This window comes from Apium graveolens, chromosome 6, assembly GCF_009905375.1.
Source record: "Apium graveolens cultivar Ventura chromosome 6, ASM990537v1, whole genome shotgun sequence".
Lineage (NCBI taxonomy): Eukaryota > Viridiplantae > Streptophyta > Magnoliopsida > Apiales > Apiaceae > Apium > Apium graveolens.
In genome coordinates, this window is record NC_133652.1 from 145,948,969 (window position 1) to 145,954,968 (window position 6,000).

The window sequence follows — 6,000 nt, forward strand, 5'->3', positions numbered from 1 at the left end:
AAGATGAAATATTTGTAGCTCTGCTTTTCTTTTTGTTCTTGAAAATGGTTGACTTCTGTTGTATATGTTGAATGACTGCTGCTTCTTTCTTTTAAATGATTTGATCAACAGAACTTCATTGAACTGGCAAGACTATCAGAGAATTGGCATGACTATCGGTGAGACAATTTGTTGAGCTAACAAGACAATATGTTGAACCACCATGACTTTCGGTGAGACAATTGAATGAACTAGCAAGACTATCAAAATGAACTAGCAAGACAATCCTCCTTCCAGTAGAACTTTCGGTGAGACAATCAGGAATGGCCTGGCATGACAATCGGTATGATAATCCAGATTGTCATGCCAATTCAATCTCAATTGTCTTACTGAATTAAAACTGATTTTAATTCAATTATAATTCAGAAAATTCTTAATATTAATTCAGAATTTATTAATCAATTAATTCAATTAATCAATAAATTAATCTTTGCAGATTTAATTTATTTTCTTAATTAAATTATATGACTTAATTAATTAATAGAGAATTAATACTACTCTTGAACAACAACCACTCTTCTGAAGATCTTCTGAAAATCACTGAAAATTATGAATCAATTCCACCACGTCAATGTTGACACTCGATGTACTGTCTGGTTCATGAGTGACTAACTTTCATGACGTTTCTTCATGTCTTGACTTTAATAACTTGATTTTCTTCAGATTAAATCCCTGTAATTAATTGATACCCTGACAAGATCTCTGTCACTTGATTAAATCCACAATCTTGATTTATATCGCTGAGGCTTGATCAATTTCTTGAACTTCTTCCAGTGAAGTAATTCCTCAAGTCTGTAGATGAACCTTATTTCTGAATCCTTTGAAATATGTTAGTTTGTGAGATCTCTTTGACGGTAGATCCAATATTTACTTGTTATATTCTTATTTGAGTTGAGTTAAATCCTCGAATAAACAAATAGGCTATGACATATGTCTTTCAATCTCCCCTTATATGTTTGTTAGACAATAATAACAAATACCTAGAGGATAACTCAACTAACAAATAAGAAAAAAATGTAAACAGAAATGCAAAGTAAATAGCAGAAAAGTTCTGGATAACATTTAACATTTTCCAGATTCCAAATAGATGTTCCTCTAGACTGAACATATCTTCAAGTAGTTTCATCTTCTTTTGTACAACCACATTTCCTGTTGAGAAGCGCATATCTTTCTTGCTTCTCCCCCTATGAGAATCAACTGCTTAAAGAAGATCACCTTTGTTTACCATATCTCCCATACAATAGGATCCGCTGATAAAAACCAATAGTACTCTCCTTTTGGAAAATATCTTCTTCCCTTACTAGAAAATCACCTTGTGTTAACAACCTCTCCCGTACAATAGGATCCGTAGTTACAAACAACAATGGTGTAGTGTAGTGTACATGAGCTTTATCTTTTTCCTCCTCCCTGCTATTTCTCCCCCTTAGTTGAGGAATCCTCCAAAGTATTACTTAAGCTTCTATCTCCCCCTTAGAGAAGGAATGTATGCTAATGTCTGAAGGAGTTCTCATATTCCACTTGGTTGGAAAAGAAATAACAAGCAGTTTCTCTTTCTTCCTCACTGTGAGTGTGTGATTCTGTTTAGTGTATCTCACATGTGTTTCACTCTTCTCTCCACTCGTGTTTACACTCATTCTCACAAGTGTATCACTCCTCTCATAGCTCCAAAATTCAGCTGTACCTGCAAGGAAAATCACCTTAGCCATCCTTAAGGAGGTCACAGGTGGTGCAATGGGAGTTCGCAAATCCCCATCCTTGTTAAACTCATCAGATAAATCTGAGTCATAATCTACAAGTTGCTAGTTTCCCTTTTAGGGTTCCAGATTTAAATTCTGGGAAGGTAAATAATGATCCAACGAATTTAGCATAAAGATCAAAGTTGCCTTCTAATGTATGTGAAGACATTTTCTTGTGACTCATCAGGTAATATCTGAATCATTGTCAACAAGTTGTCGATCTGCGCCTATGTCAGATCCACTATCTGCAGATGCATCCAGGGGATTTAAGCCTGGGGAGGTAAACACTGACCACTGACATATGGCTATTGGATCAGTATCATCTCCTAACACCTCTAAAGGCAGTTGGTCCATTAAAGAACCTTGAACAATCGAATCTAACCTTAAAATGGTTGAAACTCTTGTTTCCGTCAACTCATCCTTTGTGTGTGTGACCTTTCCTTGTGCATCAAGAATTGTTTATGTTTGAGGTGGTGACACTACATCGGATACCTTGGCCGACAAGCAAATTTCAATAGACGCACCCTGTTGAGAGAATGAATCTAGTAATTGTTTTTGTGCCTTTTTCAGCCATTACATCTCTTTGAGAAGATGTATGGGGGCTAGCAGTTGTCTCGGTTTAAATACTACTCATCTTTGTAGGAGACAGAGCTGCTGGGTTGACTTCAGAACCTTCCTTATGTGGTGCACTAAGGCACTATCTCCCTCACGCTCATTCATACTTCATTTAGTGGTAAGAGAGTGTTGGTTGGTTCTGTTTCTGTGTTTGTCTTTATAATCTGGGATAGAAGTTGTGGGTTTTCAACCTTATGACTGTCAATGAAAGAAAGCCATTAGAGACTGAACCTATATCACAGAACATATGGCAATATAGAGATAAAATGTACTTAAGATCGATAATGAATGAAAAATTATACATTTAATCTTTTGAGAGAAATGATGTACAATAGTGATTTCAAAAGATTTTAAATGAAATAAGAAATCACTAATGTTGAAAGAAGTTTGAGTTCAATGATAACATTACCAGCTTGCAAACAGCCATATCCCTCATTTAAACCTTTGCTGTTATCTCCAAAGGTAACCACGGGGCCAGCTTTCTCAACCACATTTGATAGCAGGGCTCTATCTCCGGTCATATGTCTTGACGATCCATTGTCAAGAATCCACACTGCCGGGTCCACCTATTTAATGCCCTGCAATACAAATGGATTAAACCTTCTTCGGAACCCAAACTTGGTTGGGCCCGACATAATTGTAAAATTGACCTTTATCAGGCAAAACAGCATTCTTAACTTTAATGTTCTCAACTTTCTCAATGACTGGACATTTGACCTTGTAAACAGCCTTAACAAATTTCTATTTAGGCTTAGGCACAAATGTCTCCTTTCTAGCCTTAGAAGGACTAGCAGTCTTAGACCCATCATGCTTCCTTTTATTCACATGCTGACGAGGAGTAGTCTTATCACTAGAAACATGCTTACTATTAAAATAAGCATACATCAAATTAAAAGCACAAGACATACAATTAGGAACACCACATACTTTATGAGAGGGATTAACAACATGCAAATTATGCATGGTAGATATGGTATTTTTGTTATCCAACTCATGTGTGTCTGAGTTAGTCTCAGTTTCTTTCACAACTTTGACTGGAACTTTCGACACACTTGGCTTGGAAACAACCTTCTCATTAGCACGATCTTCAGCACGTATTTCTTCCGGAATAATAAAGGAGGTCTCATCAAATCGTTCAGCAATTGATCCTTTATAGAGGGGTTTATCAACACCCTTAAGCACATGTGGTACTTCCCTACCTTTAGCACAGACATGAGGAGGGGAGTTTATGCCTAATTCTCCAATAACAGCATTATAATCATAACCTACTCTAGATGTTTGAATAACAACTTGCTTACTGTAGAACTCTTTAGCCTTCGAACAAGAATTAAAGTAAGCTTTAACCTTAGTCTCAAGACCGGTGATCTTGTCTTTGAGAATAGTTTCGAGTTGTCTATAACAGTTAACTCTATTCTCTAGAAAAGATACTTGTTCTTTTAATTTGTCTTGATTAATGTGCACAAGTCTTAATTCATTGACCTCTTTCTCAAGGTCTTTGATCTGCTGACTTAACAGTTCATTATCACGACGAGCACAATCTAACACTACGCCATAAGTGGGCTACTGTAATGCAAGTGTTACAAGGAGCGTTACATTAGCTAATAAATTTGTGTCCTATTGTAACACTGTTTGATTAGTGTTACAATAGATATAAAGCTAGTGTTACAAAGAAATGTCGGTGTTGCACAACATGTAACAGCAACACTTGGTGTTACAATATGTACTTTTTTAATTTTTAAAAACATTAAAATGAAAAAATATCATAAATTAGTATTAAAATTATATTCTGATTTATTAGTGAATGAAAAATGTAATATATTAGTATAATAAAATTTATAAAAATAAATTACACATAAATGTAAAAGATTCTTTATTTGTTTTTATTTAATATATAATCTTTAATAATTAAAATTACAAAGTAAAATATAAAAAATAAAAAAATGAAACATGAATTGGTAGATGAATTATTGGCGGCCATCTTTTCCCCCAAAATGAATTATTATACTCACAAAGCTCACCTCAGATAAACATACTCTCTAATCCGACTCTCCCATATCTCTCTCTCCACCGACCACCGCACTCCGCCTCTCTGCAACCTCACCGCACCGTCTGTACAACCTTGTCGTATGTTTAAGGGCTCAATTAATTAATTAGTTGGGCTTGTTTTTCAAATAAGGGCTTTGATTTTGAGTTTAAATTAGGGGTTTCTTCAATTTTGAGTTCAATTAGGGCTTTTATTTACTTAAACTTCAAGTAATTGCTCTTTATTTTTATTTGCAAGGTTTTTTCAATTCTTTATTTTGCAATGTGATTGTGGAAGCATTGAAGGTGGATAGTCTCCAGAAGCCTTGTTCGTCATTGAAACCCATCCTCCGTTGAGTGGTTTGTGTAATATTGGTTTGTGTTTGCTTTATTTTACTACATTAAATGAATGTTTACTACGGTTGATTAAGCTGATTAGATTGAGTGATCGAGTTTATTCAAGATTTTGCTTACTCTTTTAAGTCAAAGGAAATGATTAGTTAAGTTAATTTGAGTTGTGTTAATTGTATTTTTGTAGAATTTGAGGTTAAAAATTATGTTCTTGTTGTGTTACATATTGATATCATAATATGAGAATTCAATTTATATGATACAACTATTGTATAGAAAAATGCACGCCCTATACATTTGAGTTGGTATATATTGTTCTAATTTAATTTATAAAATTAAAAGCTTTTAAATGTGAGTCCTTTTTGTAGTCAAAATCTGATAAATTGCATCCAGTTTTTGCTTGTCGTAGTGATTGGCAATGCTAGTAAATAGTAGCAGTTGTATTAGATTGTAGGTATCGGAAGCTAGTTGCTCATGGTTTCGCAACGGAGGCCTCTACCACCTCCATGGTATTGGACTTGCTCAAATCAAAAGGGCAGGACCCTGTTCTACTTGCTCAAAGCAGGGAGTTTTTTAAGGTACATTGTAGTTTATGTGTTTGCTAAGAAGTATGGTAATATATTTTTCATAGTTCTTTCCAGGTGTTATGTTTTGAAATGATTTGATTCTCTGTTTGGTCCTACATATTCTAATTAGGATGTCAAATATCAGTCTCTTTTTATTTAATATTAAATACATTCTAATCATTTATAGTCATATTTGCTCATATATCATGATCAGATTTCGAGTACTCTTGTACTTTTGTTGCGAGTGGAAAAAATCTGGTATTGATTTGATAAATGAGAGAAAATCACCTCTGACTTAAAAATATGTCCTTAACTAATAGATGAAAAATTGATTTGACCATTGCATTGTACAGGTTCATTCGCATTTTACTATATGTATATTGTAAAAATACACAACAATGACCTTAACTAATATAGTTGCAAGCAAATAATTGAATAACGTACATAAAAAGAAAAGAGAGAGCGGATACGTCTGATTATGTAGGCTTGCCGAGAAGCAGGATATGGGGATTGTCCATCCTGCTACTTTGCTCAAAGGTCATCAAATCAATCTTCATGCTCTCTATCTCATATTGGTAATCTAATGAAACTGATAATATCGACTCTTTAAGGCTCTCGATACGTAAATTTGACTGCTGGAGCTCTCTTTGTTTTGTAATTTTTGATTCAAG